The 18,258-nt window shown below is 48.6% G+C and overlaps 1 protein-coding gene across 8 annotated transcripts in view; it reads left to right on the top strand.

The window, feature by feature from the left end:
- Positions 1-18,258, top strand: part of HIVEP3 (HIVEP zinc finger 3) — a 302,477-nt gene that overhangs the window by 152,902 nt on the left and 131,317 nt on the right. For 3 of the 8 annotated variants that reach the window (XM_080566588.1, XM_080566589.1, XM_080566591.1), the window contains exon 3: positions 11,409-11,488. The exons of the other annotated variants lie outside the window; for them this stretch is intronic. The gene's annotated coding sequence lies outside the window, so the exon portion shown is untranslated. The remainder of the gene's footprint in view (positions 1-11,408; positions 11,489-18,258) is intronic. 8 annotated transcript variants of the gene reach the window in all.

The following is an 18,258-nucleotide window of genomic DNA, read 5'->3' on the forward strand; positions in this document are numbered from 1 at the left end:
GGGTTCCTAGAGCTCCATCCCTCCGGGTATTTTAGGTTCTTGTTCAGGCCTTCAGGGAGAAAAACTGAAGGAAATGAAAGGGGAGGACCTTGCAGAAGGTTATCTGCACCACTCATATCACAAGATCAAGGCAAAACCAGAAATACCTGAAGCCTCAGGATGGCTCTTACCCTCCTTGCTGAGGGTTTCCTTCCACGACAGGGAGCTGCTCCTCCAGCTCTGGTGTCCCTTCTGGGTCACAGCATCCCCTCCCTCCGACCCCAAGCCCCTCTGCCCTCCTGCCTGCTCAGGCAGTGTGCCCCTTTGTGTGCTCCCAGCCTGCTTGTCTCCGCTTTCTAAAGGCTAACATTAACACATTGGGTTTTGTTTCGGTTTTTATCCCTTTTTTACCCCCTGCAAAGAAGCCAAAGGGCGCTGGCTTTACCTGTATTGTCACCATCATGTCCTGCCCTGCTACTGAAGGGTTGTCCTGCTCCAGGTGCACCCCTATTTGCAGCTGCTTTTCTCCTTGTTTCAAGAAACAATGTGCAGTGAAAACCGCCGTAAGTTTAGACATGCAGATGCTTAGTAACATCGTACGTGATTTTGAAGCTATAGACAGACAAATTCTGTAAGTGTCGACACCCAAGTAATAGGACTTATGTCATGCTCGTGGTCACATCTCCGCATCTGCGCTTGCTCAGCCAGGCTGCTACAGAATATGGAGGTCAGGGACAAAATCTGAGCTCTGGGCGGTTGGTGATTTGCTAAATCGGTGGCCATGCTAGACTTCAGTGCAGCGGTCAGTCTGTGCGGCTGCAGGGTTAAAGGCTCGGCAGGGACAAAGCCTGAGGACCACATAACCGCGCAGCTGGCGGTCACTGGCGGTCCTCTCCCTGACCAGCCCCGGGTTTGGTGCTTTTAAGGACAATGAACTGTGGCTCGGGAGGAGAACTATTCCCATCTGAGTTGGATTATCTGACAATTTAAGTGCAATTGCATGAAGAGAACATGAAGATACTCTAGATAATAGGTCAGCCTTGTCTGATATCACATAGCGCTAGCTTCGGTCTCTTGGCTTGCTCCACCCTGTTCACTGGCCATCCAGGAGCACAGCGAGGCAGAAGTCCTGTAAAACTTGCACAAACTTAATAACAAAAAAGAAAAAGAAAAAAGAAAAAAGGAAAAATAAATTAAAACAAAAGGTACCTCTTCATCTGAATAAAACCCTGTTCATACGCACAATGGAACAAATTAAGCTTGTAGAGCCAGCTGTAATTTTGGCATTTCTCAACTTTACAAATAAACATTCTTTAATTAAAGCTCGTCTCTCGCTTCCGATGATTTTAAGAAAAAGCAAACAGAAGCAGTGCTGCAGGAGCGGGAACCTGCCCTTTCCTGCTCGCGGAGCTCGCTGCCGCTGCACGGCTAACTGGTTGCACCGGCGGGTCCCCTCCGCGTGAACTGGTCTTTCTGGGAGCAGCTTACAGGGGAACGCAGGTCAGATTTGCTAATTAGCTTAAACAGCTCATTCCCAGCACACTGGTTAAAAAAAAAATAAAAATTAAAAAATCAGGACTCCTTTGGGAGAGGTGGTCCAGCAGGGAGGGCAGCACAACCTGTGACAAGCAGGATGCGTCTGGCGGGGGAGATTTGCCAGACTGAGTCAGTCCTGGCTTCAGTTCCCAGCTGTGCTTATGCAACTTCTCCCATATCTTATTTGTACGAGTTTTGAATTATATCTGCCTGGCTCTTAAGATCAATAGGAGCCATTGCTCCAGCTTATAACCACCAGAAGCCATGGCGTTATCATGGGTCACTAAAACAGCAGGGACTAGAGGGCGAGCAAGCGCGCTCCTACAGCCCGGGGCTCCTTTCCCAAGGGGCTGCGGCGATTCTGGGGAGCGGGGCAGGGCCACCACAACCAGGCACGGGGGCTGCAGGGAGGGATTCGGTGCCCAGCATTCAGAGCGCAGCAGGGACCGGAGACTTTAGCCCCGAGTAAGTGCAGATGACGATTTTCAGGTGTGTGTAACTTGGCGAAGCGGAGCGAATGTTCATGGGAGCTGTAAAGATCTGTAAAGATCTCCTTCCCGAGTGCAGGACTTGTGCCATGACAAATTTGCAGTTGGAGGGGGGAAAGCTAAGAGGGTTCTTTAGAGAAGCGGTTGGACAGCACAATTATTTTTGCATGGAGTAAGGCATTTTATTTTTCATTTGCTTTTTGACACTGCTGCTGAAATTATTATTCCAGTAGGGGCTGAGTTGATCCATGCTAATTTAAGTGTCTAAAGTAAAGTTACAAATGAGCTGTGTTTCCATGAGTAAGATTCGCAGTCATCGTTGCAAGGTTTATTTCATGGCAGTGAAATCATTACCAGTAAGCAACTGGTGTACTTTGAAAACAATGACATTATTTAATGATGATAATGAAATAAAAAGGAGTTTCTCTAGCAGCCAGCGTAGCTGAGTTCAGCACACTAAAAGTTTTGCATTTATTTACATGCTGCAAGGGAAACCTGTTGTTAAGAGAATAAAACAGTAAGAGCGGACTTTAAAGAGTCTCTCCACTCTCATTTGTTTGATTTATGCAACCAGTTTCCAGTGGCTGGACTGGCTCTGATGGGCTGCACCTCTGTAAACCTGCCACAGTTGACTGTGATGTTTTCCTGACTGTTTTTTCCATTTAAATCAACAGCTTTAACCCCAGTCTTACCCCCTCGGCTCTAATTTAGTCTTGAGGATCGCCTATGGGAAATTTCAATTTTAGGTTTTCAAAGGTTACCCAAAGTATCAAGTTATTGGATTATATTCAGCGGGCGGATTTGGGGGTAGCGGGGAAGAAGCGTGATCAATATGTGCATCCTCTGGAGCTTTGTGAAGGAACTCTCCCAGGGAATAATTTAGCCTCTGATTTTGCAAAGTGTTTGGCACGGCTCAGTGCTGGCTGGAAGTGCTCAGCATCTCGTGGATCGCGGCGCTGGATGTGAACTTGGCTCTTTCTCTCTTTTATATGGCATTTTCAATGCTGTATATAACAAAACTGGGCTTCGGCCAGGATTTGTGACTTGGGATAGGGCTACTCCCAGCGCGAGCCAAACATCCCAGACATTACTGTGTTCACGTGCTTTGTTTTTCCTGAAGAATTGCGTATCTCTTCGTTCTTCTCCTGTTACCGACTGGCTTAGCTCAGAGAGGCTCTTCATGGCTCCCAGAGGTTGACTTTGGGGTTGTCGTTAGCTCGAGATGTTATTGGCAGTGGGTTATAGGAGCTGCCGCCAAGAAACATGTTTAGGCATTTGGATTGCTCTTGTAAATTTTAATTAATCACTTTGCTGCTGTATAAGGCAGCACTGTAACACATACTTAATGCTCAAGTATTCAATTTCTTACAGCAACATTGCACCGCGGGTTAAAAAATAAAGCTGTGGGGTAACAAACGTCTGCATTCACGGCAGCTTTACTTGTAAAGAGTCTTTGGAAGTGCTGCCGGTGCCTGGAGGAGCCGTGGCGCTGGGTGCGGGGGGATGCACCCGGCTGCTGGACTTCGGTTAGCGGGGTGGTGGCGGGGCCTCCGAGCAGACCTCCCTCCGCCGGTCCCTCGGGGATGCTGTCATCTCCTGGCACTCCGCAGACAGCTAAAATTACCCGCTCAGCTGTGTGCAATAGTGGTCTGGCTGCTAACGAGAAGCGTGTGGCTGGGGGTGGGTTTAGAGGGTCCAAACTTCTCGGGCTCTGCGCGATGCATTCGGTCTTTGTGCATTTGCTTTTACGGGAGGCTGAGCGTAAGCCCTTAAAAGCAGCAAGCGTCAGGCAGAAATGAGAGCTGGTGTTGTTTTGCTTCTTCGGCCACCCCCAGCATGTCCCAGAATAGCCAGGCATGACCCGTGCTGTAAATCTAAGCCAGACCTGAGCCGGTGCTGCCCCCTCTGACCTGACCCCGTCCCCCGGCTGCTGCACCAGCCCGGGGGAAAGCTGCGCCTTGGCCGTGGCGCGGCGGTGGCCGTCTGTCTGGACGCACGGCCCCAGTTCTGCCAGCAGCCACAGTGAATGCGTGCGACAGCTCCTACAAACAGCTCTGCAAGCACATGTGCAGATGCTTCAGATGTGAACATCCGGGATTTTGGAGTGGGATGCCTGGGCATTCCTTACACATAGCCACTTTTTTTTTTTTTTCTTGGCAAAGACGTCTGTCTAAAGCCCGTGTGCCTTTTGAACGATGCTGAAACATTGTTTTGGCGTGAGCCATTGGTAAGAGGAGTTGGGTGGTGGAGAGGATTCCTGGTGCTTTTGCTTTACATAAAGATGAATTTTACAACAAGAAAGGCTTTCTGTTCCCAAGTTTGTTAACGCAGCACTTTGCATCAACAATAAATGCAGCAAGTAAATCACAAAAGAGAATGAAATTATTTGGCACTGACGTTAGTACTTCATACAGCTCTATGGGGTGGTCTGGGACCTTATAGTATGGCAGTAAAGTTGCTAAACTGGTGCAAGCTGTGTCCCTGGAGAAAGGGGAGAAAAAGCCCAGACAGCAGGATAGAGGATACGAACATCCTGCCTTCAGGTTTTGTTTGCTGCCATTGATGACATACATGATGTTCTCGCTAGAATAGGCATTTGCTGTAGAAGTGAACATGGATGAAGAAATCAGGAGGATTTAAAAAATAAAGGATTCTGCTGGGGGTTGGAGTTGCTACAATCCAGACTTCAGAGCAGGAAGAGGCATGTTCGATCGGGTTCGCTCCTTCTCCCAGGAGCTAGCGCTCAGCAGAGCGTCACGGAGTGTTTTCCAGGGCTCTGCCCAGCTTCGCGGTGAATGCATTAATGGGTCTTCCACCACCTTCCTCAGGAGGTGTTCCAGTCCCCACGCTGTCTGTTCTCTCTGGCAGCGTGTTTTTGTAGTACTCAGGCTAAGCTCTCCTTTCCATAACCTACTCCATTGGCAAAGTGCCCCTTCTAGATAATTTCTTTCTGATCTGGTGTTTACACCCATCAATTATTTGCAGACTTTTATTCCCTCCCACCTTATTTATTCATTTATTCATGTATTTATTTATTTATTTATTTATTTATTTTTACACTTAACTGAAATATAGATTTGGGTTCTTTAACCTCACTGAAGGGATCAGTGCTCCGCTCACCGTGCTGCTTATTCCTGGACAAGCGGTAGTTTGACTGCATTTTGCAGCCTGCGTCCCTCACCCCAGATAGGCTTCCGGACCAGGCTGGAGTTTTTGCGTTACAGCCCCGTGCGGAGGATGCTGTGGAACTGCATCACCCTGAGACATTTGGCCAATAACCTACGTGAAGGGATGAAGGGGATAATTTTGCTGTTGCCTTGTTTTTGATGCTCTGTTCTGCAATACCAGTGCAGCTAGGTGGTAGCCCAAGACCCAGAAAGACATATTGAATATATACCTTTTTTTTTTAACCCAAGAAAATAGGCTTATTACAGAGCCTACCACCAGAGGAATTGCAACGATTGTGATTTCCCGAGATTTTACCCTGCTCTTGTTTCTGCAATGCCTATATCATGTCATTGCTCTTTCACTACTATTTTTTTTGCCTACATCTGCACGGGAGTTTTCTGGGGAGATCGGCAGAGGCTCAGCACATCAGCTGCCTTCCAGGGGTGCAAAACATTATAAGGGCTGACTCTTGTAGCATGACAAGGCTGTGAAATGTGTTGTGTTTTTTTTTTTTTTTAAATCAAAAACCAGACTTTGCAGCCAGCCTCATTACTCACACGCTGTCCTTGTGGGACCGTGCAGCCTCGCCTGCGCGGTGCTGCCGTAGCTGCCTGCTCCCGACCACGTCCCGGAGCCTGGCACTCCAACCTATTGATTGACATCTCCGTCTCCAGCTCTGATCTCATGTCTTGACCATCTGCTTCTTCTGGTGGTCTCCGGAGGGTCTGCCAATCAGCAAAGCAGGCTCAAAATGCACAGGCAAACGGGTTAGATTATTTTTGGACCTTCCTTGCAGCCATCTGTTTGGGAGGGAGCCATGAGCTTGTCTTACCCAGCTGGGTTAAGGTGCTGTGGCAGCCTGCAAGGGAGGAGGAAGCAAACAGGATAAAGAAAATTACCCTCTTCTTAAGGAGCTGAATCAGCTGCGAGACGGCGCTGAGCTCTCAGCCAGCAACTGGCACCGGCAGCGAGATGCTGGGGCAGCTCCCGGCTCCCGGCCCCGTCGGAGCTGGCTGCGGCGTTCGCACGACACCAGGCAAGGCAGCAAGTTTGGTTCGACTTCGAAGCTGACTCCAGTTGCCCGTGACAACCTGGGTCTGAGTCTATTTCACATGCACACGCATCCGCACATGCATATGTTGCTATAACAACCGGCCGGGACTTTTAAAAAAATGCTGGACTCCATTTTCCAGGTTGCAAAGCGCCGAAGCTTCGCTGCAATCCAGGAGGCAAACAGCTGCCTTCGGGTTTATTTATTTATTTAATCTTCCTAAAAAAAAGCTCTAAATCAAGTGTGCTAGGCAAAATGTCTGGGTTAACGATAATAAAGAGTCTGTAGTGCCTCGCTAGGAAAAGAGAGGCACACGAGGCTCTGCCTGCTGCTCTGGTGTTTGAAAGAGCCCAGCCAGCCCTGACGTGGTGAGGTGGTAAGGGATGAAAAAAACCTACTGGTTCGGGTGTCCCCAGGGCATCGCAGTTATTTAACGCCACCGGTAAAGCCACTGGTGTCACAGGCAGCAGTAAATCACAGATGAAGATTTTGACCCGAGCTAATGCAGTCAGACGCTGCTGAGAGCTGGGGATGTGAGCAGCAAAAACCCCGTATTGGCCTTGGGAAGCCCTTCCCTACAGGTGTAGGCTCTAGCTGAGGTACTTGTGATAGCTAGCCAACAGCATTTGTCCCCTGCAGCAGGCTGAATACTAATGCTCTCTATTTTCCCCTTTTTCTCTGAGTGACACCCTGAGCAGTGTTGTTGTCCAAAAAAAGAGGGGCTTTTCTCATAGGGAAAAGGGAAAGCAGGGGAGGCACAGCAATCCGCGTGTGTTCTGCAAGACGTGCACGTGTGCGGTGGTCCTTGCGTGCTGCTCTTCGTCTGGCCTGTGTTTGAAAGCCTTGCCTATAAAAGCAGCCCCAAGGAGGGCAGGGAGCTCTGCTCTCCCCTTGTAGGCAGCGCTCGGTCTTCCTGCGCACGTCGTGACCCAGCCTGCTGCTGGGGCCGCATCCTGCCCTGCAGGGGTGCTGGCACTCTTCACCACCACCCCTGCACATCAGGATCTTCTAGGAAGCCCTGTCATTCCTAAAAGTGACCCGCCTTTCTTCATGTTTAGATTTAGTGGACACAGTTTACGTTGGATTGCCATATTCCAAGTTCAAGCCCATGACGTAAGGGAAGCCTTACATCCTTGTGATCCTGAGATTGCCCCAGTGCACACACCGGTGTGTAGGATACCCTCGATCTTTTTTTTTCCACCCAGATGCTGTGTTGAGGGAATGGAGGAAAAAAAAAATAATCCTTTGACTATTTTTGGTGGATTTCTAGAAATGCAGTAGTCCAAAACCCAGCTGCGACTGGGTAACTGGAGGTATGGCAATCCCAGGCAAGTGGGTGTGTGGGCAGCATGGGTCTGTGCAGCCTGCAAGCTGGCTCCATCTGCCTGGTGCCGGACGCCTTGGGGAGGTGCTGCAGCATGGACATGCCAGTGATGCTGTGCTGAGCGTCTTGGATGGGGTGCATGAATGTCGTGCACGTGTTCAGATCAAGTGGCTGGTTTATAGCTCCTGAGACCAACCGTGGTTTTTGATTAGCGTGAGAGATATTCATTTTTTTCCAGCCCTTCTGATAGGTTTGGGTATAAGAAGGGGTCTGTAGACGTGGGCTGGGATGTTGGCAGTTGTTTCGCTGGTCGTGCTCTGCAGGGGATGGTGGTCTCCCGTTAGCACTTGGGGTTGCATACATGATCCCAGACTGTGCTGAGTGGTTCTTGGAGATCTGTGGGGGATGTTTTGCCCATATTCAGAGATAGGGTTCCAGCAAGGTCAGACTTTGATGTAACCGTGCCCTGTTCCAGTGGCTGGTTTTGCTTTCCACTCTGCTCCTTTACCTCTCACGGCTGACTGGAGGCCTCAGCCTCTAACAGAAAATGAGGAGCTTTTCATCCAGAGCTCCCCAGCCTGAATCCAACCCAAAATACAAACTGCATGTATCCTGTGGATGGGGCTAGCCCATATCATTGGAAACCATCGTATTTTGCTCAAAGTGGTGGATTCCAAGGAAAATCCTTGGGCTGAGCTGGCTTTGAGGATGGACCTGCCTTTGAGACCCGGCTGTGTGATACCCAGGTTGTGTGAGGTTGGCCCTGCTCAGCATACACATAGCTCTTTGCCAGGCCTGGTGTTAAATCCGCACACCTCTGCTTTCTAAACTCAGCTTTGACATACAGCTTCTTCTCCAAGGTACGAATTAGCTCATTAAACACTTTGCATAAGATACCCAGGCGCTGGCACTGAGGGAGAGGAAATCAAACCTGCTCCCGCTTTGTTCACCTGCATTCAGTCTCAGGAAACCTGCCTGAAATGATTCATCCCCAGCCGCAGGCTCCGGAGCCGTGGTTTGACTTCTCCAGAGCTGCTCTATGGCCGGGGACAGGCTGCTGAGCTGAAAGGAAGCTTTTTAGCTGCAAAAATTGTGCAAGCCAGCATGTGCTATTTCTGGAGCGGGCTGTAATGTATGCGTCTAGCCTGGCTCTCTTCAGCAACGGCCAAATGTTTTTCAAGCAGTAAAGAAGGTAAAATAGAGCAACACTGTGCCAGAGCCAGATTTTCCGCGCGTTCCCCGAGCAATGCCTGCAGGGACCCACACGTGCACTCACGGCCACGCAATTAAGCGCACCGATCACCAGCGGGATGGAGCGGGTACCCGTAACCTCAACAGGGCTGCAAACCCAGTACGAGAGTGGGCTGAACCGGCTCGCTAGGGTGCTGGAAACAATTGGGGCAATGTTAGGGTGTTTCTTTGCCTGGCCTACACATTGCTGCTCCTTGGGAGGGTGAATCCGCCAGGACAGCGATGCGTGGGCATGGCTCTACAGCCTTTGGGTCTGGGGGAGGCTGATCGGTGCAGGGAGCGGTGAGCCTGTGGCAAGCTTCCTGATGCTGGTGTCAGGCAAATAACACAGTACCACTACGCTTTGGGGCAGAGGGACAGTTGCAGGGGACTTTTTGTGGGCAGTGCCGCAATCTTTCCCATCTGAGTGGCCTCTGACACCCGGGTCAGGCTGGTCCTGCTGAGCAGGGGCACTCGTCCCTGTAGGGTTGCACCTCCCAGGTGAAGGTGCACTGGAGGATGGGGCAGTGCGGCCCCGTCCTCACCCCTCCGCTCCTGGGGACCTCGGGATCCTCACTCACTCCATCAGATTTACTGTGTAATTCCTGCACTTCCTGGGGGTGAGAAAGGGGTGAAGCCAACCAAGAGGGGAAGAGATGGAGAGATGGACCTGTCTCCTTCCCCCGGAAGATGACTGCACTGTCCCCCTTGCTGGATGCCACTGCTCAGAGTAAGGAAAAAAGGAGGAAGGAAAGAAAACAGCTGCACATGGGCTTAAGAATGGGTATAAATAATGCAGGATGGGGTCTTTCGGCAGGCTCTGATAGCACTGGAGCTTGGCAGAGCAGCATCACGGGGAGAGGGGCAGAGATGTCCCCTGGTTTCCCTTTGGGAAGCTGACCGGGATACGGGGCTCTGTAGCATCACTGAGTGCCCGTGAGCACGGTGGCACAGCCACCTCTGTGTTCCCTGGCATGGAGATTGGGGGGGGTGTGTCGAGAGAGAGCACAGGGGGGGTGTCCTTGTGCTTCAGGAACCCTGCTGGTTCACTGGGGGCAGGCACCGAGCAGGATGGAAACGGACCTGGGCCTTCAAGGTTGCTGTGAAACCTTAGGTAAATTCAGGTTTGAGAAAGGGACAGCAAAGTCCCTAAACGGAATTTAGGAAAAAAAAAAAAAAAAAGGATAAAAAGGATGTTTGTTTATAGCACGTGCTTCAGGAACTAATTGATCCATGCTCATGGTGCTGCGTAAAATCAACATTTACTCACCACCTCTATGGGTTCTTAAACTGTTTTTGTAGCACTTTTGCATCCTTTACCCTTGCTAAATTTGATCAATTTTGTTTTGCAAGACAGCGGCAAGATGAAGATATAATTTTTTTTTCTTTGTCTGGCATAATTAAGTAGGGTGTTTTTGTTTCACCAGTGCCTTTTTGTTCACACTAATATATAGTATTCTGACTGTCCACATTCAGCCCTGTCCTGCCATGGCATTTGTGTGTCTGTGTGTGCTTTTGCAATAGCATTGTACAGAGTTTTCTGTGCATCTGCATGCGTGTGCCAACACGTTTTCAAGAGAAGCCACTAATAAGGATGCAGATTTAAAATTATTTAATCTAATTGCTGGCAGCAGAAGGCATGGTGAGGAAGATGTTATGAAGAATTGCTGGATGGGCTAACAGTGTTAGCCCCATTAAATCCTCCGAGTATGAACTGTCTGTAGATATTTCCTCCTGCACAGCAAGAAAAATGAATTTAATCAGACAATAGGGCTAAGTTATTCTTTAGGCCTGTAATAAGAGATAAAGAAAAATAAGAGTATCTAAAGAGCAATAGGAGTAACTTATTCTTTAGTTCTGTTTTAAGCCCAAACTCAGGTTAGTGACTGTATTTTTTTTTCCTGAGCATCTTCCCATAACCTGCTGTGATTTTTGGATTTCTGTTCAGGCTTAGCCCTGCTGGCCCTGGGGTTAGAGGGCAACCAGGGTTCCCGACCATGCCGAGAGCCACTTGCCCTGTGGCACGGCTGGGTCTGTGCCCACCTGCGTGGCCCAGCTCTGATGTGGTCAGGATGGGGTCTGGTTCCCATTCAGGGTCCTTGGTTTCAGAAAAGCTGCAAAGCCCATCACCAGCAGGCCCCCTGCGCCTTCTCTTTGTACGGCTGGAAACGAGTCGTTTCATGTTTAAAAAAAAATAAAAAATAAAAAAAATATCCCTGCAGTGGTATTCTTCAAAAACTGTTTCAGATGTAACATTTATGAGCCCGGCTGCACAAGCAGCAGCTCTGCTCTGACCGTGAAGGGCAACGGTGAGCAAGCGTGGAGCGGGTCAGCCTGCCTCGCCGCAGCCCCGTTCGGAAACGTGCCTCTGCAGAGCAGTGCTCTCGAGGAGAGCAAAATGAGGGGCAGCAAAATGAAAAATGTCACCAAAGACGAGTCCGAAACGGTGGCAGAAGGGCTGGAGAAAAGGAACACAAAAGGGCGAGTAGGAAAAAGCCCTCATGTCTCCGTGGGAACACGTAGAATAACGTACAAGTTACTATCACGGTTGGAGTGGATGCGTGGGCCTGTGGCATGGATGTTTTGTTTCAGATCACCGCCTTACATCAAGGTCTCCTGTGTTTCTCCCCAGGCTCCCTCTCCCAGGTCACCACAGGAGCACCTGAGCCTCCTCCAAGCTTCGGAGATGAGCCTGTAGCAGCTGGCCAGCAGGTAGGAGGCTCAGCCACGGCTTCGGTGCCCGCTTCCGTGGTTCGGGAAGCGTGGGGAGACCTCGGGGTGTGCAGCTGTGTGCTGCAGGGCCCGTTGCCGTGGTGTTTGGGGGTTTCGTCTGTCTGCAGGGCTTCCTGCTGGTTTTACGCCCCTTTGAGGTGAAGCGGTCGCTGGAATTTGCAATTCCAAGAGGAGGTGTCTGGTGACCGATTGTTTAAAAGGATGTTCTGAGTGGCGAGGACTGATCCATGCTTTCAGTCCTTTTTTTTATGTATTTATTTCTGCTTAGTGTGTACCATTGGTCTTGTTTGGAGCTGCCCAGCCAGCCGAAACAGCCCGTGCTCCTCTACGGGTGCTTGCTGGAACTGCCCGATCCCAGGAGACACGGAGGTCACCTCTCCTGCTCCCTGCTGCTGCGGTTTTCTTTCTGGCTCTTTAACCAGCAACTTCCTAATATAAAATATGTAGAAGCAGAGGCTGCTGTTGTTTTTTTGTGCCTTGTAGCTGAGGACGTGACCATCAGGTACCCAAATCCTGTCCTCCCTTACCTGCTCTCCCTTGCAGCTGCACCTTGCAACTTTCATGAATTTTCTTCCCTTATGGGTAAAGATTTGCTCTTCTTAGCGCTGCTGTTTGCCTAACTTTAGAGAAGTTTGCGGAAGGAAAATACTGCTCATGGAGCTCTTACAAAACCCTCCAGGAGAAGATGCTGCGCTGCTGGCATTGACGCTGACCGCCAGCACGTTTAGGGTGGCACAATGCAGGGCTTGGCATGTGTGCTGGGGGGGTGTTAAGGGCTGAGAGTCACTGGGCTGATGTGAGAGAGATGGACACAGCAAGAGGAGGATGGTGGGAGGATGCTGCCGTGTGGCATAGCCACGTCTTTGGTCCCAAGGGCCAACACTAATATAAGGGGGCAGATTTTGCCCCCCAGGGAGCAGCAGGTAGCCTCTCTCCAGCGAGCGCTCAGAGCTCCTCCATCAGCAAAATACTTCTTGCTCCACAGCCGTTATAGCTCATTATCTCACTGACCTTTAATTTTGCAAGTGTTTCGTCAGCCTGGTCCAGCTTCTGACCTCCGTTCCTAGAGGCAGAAGGATAATGTATTCATCTGCTGTGCTGTCTAGCCGCTTTGCACCCCTCCTTCCACCCCTCTGTCTCTGGTCTTTTTGGCAATCTGTCATTTTTTACTTTTGGTATGGGTCCAGGAGCTGAGTAAAAAGTACTTGGGCAGCTGGAGCGAGAAACAATGGGTTTTAAATGTGCTTTAACGTGTTTGTAAACGAGTGCGCTTCATCAGGGTCCCTGCCCAACGCACTGACAGCAGGCAAAACTGATGAGACTCTTCTGAGGTCGGAATTAATTACACTGCATAAAGTGGTGCAAAATGGGCAAATGAGGCAATGGGAAGTGTCTCCTGTCCCGCTGTCCACATCTGTCCACGATGCCATGCTCATCGCGGTGGTCGCTGAGCACCGGAGATTGCTCTTCTCTTAGCTGTGGCGGTGAAGATGGGCAAAGATTGCTAGAAGTGTTGGGAGAATTGTGTTGGCTCCATGGAGTGTGTGGGGGGATGTCACGCTCGTTGGAACTCATCTATCAGGGAAGACCAATACAGAGAATAATCCTACTGCCTTGTCAAAATATCTGATTTCCTTCAAATATCCGCAGCTTGCTCCTGGTGAAAAACAAATATTTTTGCCTTTGAATATATATATATATATATATTATTGGATAAAATAATCCTTTACTGCAGATGACTTGAAGAGGGAAGCAAACTTAGGAACATAGGGAGGGGGCAAAAGATCTGTAGTTGATGCCGATGGACTGATGAAACCAGCTACCCCATTAGTCCAAACTCACCAATTTTGAAGCCTAAAGACTCGATTTGCAGCCAGGGGAATTGTGCTCCATGGCTCAGGGCTGTGCTCCTGGTGCTTAGCGGAGCAGGGCTGGCTTCGTGATACACAGGGACGCAACCAGTCATGCTGCAGGAGTTTTTCTAGTGGGGAAGTGAAGGAGGAGAAAACCCAAAGCGCTTTAAAACCAACCCCTCTGCCGTGCTGCGGCTCAGCTCCCCAGCCCCTGGCTGCTCGGGGATGGATGCAGCCGCTCTCCGAGCTCCTCTGTGAGCAACAGCGTAATTGCAGAAATTGGCACGGTAGCTTGGAACGAGATCTAATTAATTAATTCAAGACATGCTGGGATTCAATTTTATTAAACCTTGGAGTCAGAGTAGACCGGATGAAATGTAAGCAAAGGTTGGGAAAGGAGGGGTATGCGCGATGCGTGCTGCGTTGCCACCAGCGTGCCCTTCACCGGCAGGCTTCCGAGGGCACGCTCGGGATGTAGGTGTACATACCCACAGAGACATCCAGCAGCAGCCTGCTCCTGGGGATTTCGCTCCAGCCAGGGCTATCAGGGAGGCTCTGCTTCCCTTATCCACTTCTAGATTTGTGTGTGCAAGGTGTCTGCCCCATCCCTCCGTCCTGCTCCCCAGCAGCATCCGGGAGTGATGAAGAGGCTTCTTTTGCCTCTCCCCTGCTTCTGTGCTGATGAATGTGGCGTGCTCCATCCAGACCTGCCTGTTATTTCATAATAAGGGATATCAGCTCTGGATTTACTGCCTGTAAAATGATTTGGTGTCTTCTGGAATGGAAATTCAATACGGTCGTTGCTCACATAGTCACATCTTGAGGCTTACTCCGCTCCCAGAAGCTGTCTGGTCAGGCATGTATGTGCTGGCACGGCTTTCCGCTGCTGGACTTTGCAGGAAAAAGTCTTTTTTTTGTTTTGTTTTGTTTTGTTTAGATAGGTCAACCAGTGCATATGTGGTTTGTTTTTTTTTTTGCAAACCCCTCAGCTCTCTAACAAGAGGTGCAGCAAAGGACCCAGCTGTTTTAGGGATGTTGTTTTGCCTGCCGCGTCTATAGCATCCCACGCGAGCTGGCTTTCCTCTTGACAGTTTTAGGAATATACTTACTACTAATTTTAGCCCTCTCTCCAAGGTGGATGTATCTTTGGGGTTAGGGCACAATGAATGCCCTATTCATAAAACTACAAACACTGTAAAAAGAAGAGAGAGAAAAAAAGCGTGTCCCACCCTAAAACGTTTCTGATCTCCAAACAGCTATAATTTTGGCTTGCTCAGAGAACAAGCTGAGGTAGTGTTCGTTTTAACAGCCAGGAAAGGGCTGTCTGTTTATATTTAGGGCCTTGTAGAGTTGCGCAGTATGTGCAGGTGGCACATTAAAACGTGTGGATGATTTCTTACCAGGATAAGGCTGTGTTTTTACTGGATTGCCTTTAATTTTGTACGAAGGCTAAGCAAGCACTAAAAATTTTGTTGTAATGCTTTCTGGGGTTAAGTTTTGTTGCCTGTGGAGTGCTGTTTTGAGCTTAAGCCTGGTGAGTTCCTCCCTCCCATGCACCTTCCTATGCGGCTCTTCCCAGAACTTACATATTTAAGAACAAGTTGGCATCTCCTGCCACCTGGAGTCTGTGGGGCACTGGTAACCGTCGTCCGCTTCTTACTGGGCGAGTAGCACACCGCCGCACCAAAACAAGGGGGAAGGACAGAGAGCATCTTGAGCATCTCCCAGTAGCGAGGTGGGCAGTGATGCTGGGTGTCAGTCAGCCGGGGTGTTTGCAGCTCTGACCTGCACCTCCGCGTGGGCTCCGGCTGAGAAACCCTTTGTTACTTCTCTGATTTTGGACACGTAGGAGAAAGAGCCACGATCACTGCCAAACACGTAAGATCGTAAGAAAAGCCTTACCAGAAGACGCAAACAACTTAGCTGTGCCCTTTATTCTAAAAAGGAGGAGAGAATATATAAAATCAAAAGATAGGTTCATTAATTTGGGGGAGATTTGCTTGATGGGCAAACTTCTTAAACGTGATTGAGAAGGCTGCCCAAACAAGCCTGAACTGCAGATCTTCTCCTCATCGGCCCATCTTCAGGAGATGGACTTGCTGATCCTTATGGGTCCCTTCCAACTCGGGATATTTTATGATTCTATGATTCTAAGGCTGTGCCTCCTGTCCCCAGCCTTGCCGATTATCCTGCTGGCTGGAGGAGCTGCGAGAATCCATTCATTGCTTGCCTGGAGCCGTCTGGGTTTCAGTGACTTTCTCTTGGCACGTGCTGAAGGGGATAGCATATGCAAAACAGGCACACGTGCCTTTGGGTCACGGCTTCTGGCATCTGGCTTGCTCTTGCTGCTTGTCCCCCAGTCCTGCAAAGTCCTGCTCCAGATGCATGAGAGGCAGCTCTCCAGCGTGGCAGAGGCTGCTTCTGCACCCCCAACCAGTGCATTATTATTCTCCGAAGAAGCAGAAATATTAAAAACAAAAACAAAAACACCAAACTTGCATCTTAAAAAAAATAATAAAAAAAAAAGCACAACACAGCAACTCTCTTGCTGGTATCTGGGAGTTGAAGCCTTGTCCAGCCACACATCATTCTTCTGCCACCCTTCAGAAATCACTCACTGGCTACTAATCCTGCTCTGATAATAAGTAATGCCTTTCTCGTGGAGAACCCAGATGCTTAGCTGGTGTTTGTAAAGCCTACCAAGATCCCAGGGCTAAGGAGGTCTGTACGAAGCAGAGTGCAGCTATTGATGTGACTTCTCTTGGTCTCCTGGAGCATGCCCAGGCTCCGAGACTTGTTCTTGGATCCCAAATTAGAAAGCTGATGGTTGTTCATTCAGAGTTACAGAAGGGCCTGCTGGGCTGAGCTGAAACACGGGGCAGCTGCAAGCAACTGAGGTTCGAGGCGGACACGAGAGGGATGGAGCTCAGTGCAGAAAAGATACTGAACTTTAACTGTAGCTACCTGTGCCATGCAGTGGCACAATATGGGCTTGGGAGACGGGGTAGAAAAGAGTGAAACCCAGGTTCTGTTTGCACCGAAATATTTCTGTGCATGTTTGGGCACTTTGCTGTGGTAACCCTATTTTTAGCACCTTTCCCAAGACGCTTCTCTTTACTACACTGGGTTTCTTGGGAAGCTTGTGTACAAAGTTGTCCCAGGGGTTTGCAAGTTAAAATGAATGTTAATTCAGAAAGATTCCAAAAGATTAAATTCTTCAAAATACATCAGATTCTGTGGGAGATCTTTCTGGCTGCGTGTCCTGCTCAGACTTCATGCTGGTTATCTCCCAGATCCTGAATTCCAGCCTTTAGGCACTCCCATGGCTGGGAAGGGGTGGAAAGAGGCTTCTTTTATTTGGCCGGGTCCTGACTACAGCCTGAAACCAACGATATTGTAATGGCAACTCATTTTAACGGTTAGACAGAGTAATCCCCAAACCTAGTTTAGCATTTTTCAGCACAGTATTTTTGGTCCTCAGCCAGCAAAGCGCCCCTGAGTCCCGTCTAGCAGAGATCAGCTATCTGTTTTCCTGGGAAGAATCATCAGGGAGGGGAACAAGCCCTCATGTTTTGTTGTACGTTTGTTTATGACTCTAAGGTGAGACTTTTACCCTATCTTGTTCATTTAAATTCCTTCCAGTTTTACTGGACAAACGGTGGGGTATTTGTGTACTCCAGTTTTCAGCTGGAAGGTATACAGAAAATTCAGGTTGAAACATGTCTTTCTTAGGAAAGTGTTTTTATGCTCCATAAGGCATATATCCAAAAGAACAAACGCAATCCTATTCAAAGAAGCCACAAACAGTATAAATAGGGAAAAGCAACCTTCTTTTTCCAATGTCATTCCTCATGCCTTGTTGTCTTCCACGCATAGCCATTTAAATATACAATATTTGAAAAAATAACAACAGCACAGCAATTGTACTTTATCCGCAGCACACTCATGAATACGTTGTGTTCTGTGATATGCTCTTACTCTGTCGGATTGTTTTTAAGGCTTCTCCACAAAACGTTTCCACGTGTATTTTAACAAGACCGTTCTCCATCTATACGCAGATTTGTGTAAGAACAAATTGCACTTGCTCAAAAGCTCCGCTATTCTATGAAAGTTTCAGAAATGCAGTGACTAAATATATGCAGGGGAACGTCCATACACCATCAGGTTCAGGAAAAAAGGTATCCTTGTGTATATGTTGGTAACGTGCAAGCGATCAAACAAAATCGACAGGGGAACTGGGAGAGTTTGTCCTAATGGAGGCCCAGGATTGGCACACAAATTTTGAGTGCATTTCAATATTTGAGCCTCCGTGAGAAAGGAAACAGCACAGCTTTTCAAATTATCTGTGAGCACTGGGTCATCTTCAGTCGACGTGAACAATGTTGCTGTGAAGTGTACGGATGACGGGTTTGCTTCCATATGATGCATCAAGTACGTGTGCTGAAATAATATGGGTATTAGAGAGTGAAAATCCCAAAGTGGAAAATGATACGCTGCTGTTGACGTTTGTAACATGGGAGCTCTTGACTGTCAAGGACTTTTAACAAGATATTTCACGACTATGCATCGTCATCTTGAGTCACGTTTCAAACTTATGCTCTGACATATGGCTGCTATGTAGCCATAGGAGCAAATATAATATTATTTGTTTATTCTTTATTCTTATGTTCTTTAGATGAAAAAATATATTTTATCACAGAAAAGGAGTTAGTATTTTTAATATTTTGTGTTTCCTTTAATCCCATGTGACCATATTTATGTGTTTAATTCTGGAATACAAAGCAACCTATAAACTCAAGAAGATACTTGAGTTTTAAGAGTGATGTTTACCAGCTCAATTTCATGTTGACACAGATATGCAAAATACCCTTATTTTTCCTTTATTGATTTCTTATT

This window comes from Anser brachyrhynchus, assembly GCF_964034855.1.
Source record: "Anser brachyrhynchus genome assembly, chromosome: 24".
NCBI lineage: Eukaryota > Metazoa > Chordata > Aves > Anseriformes > Anatidae > Anser > Anser brachyrhynchus.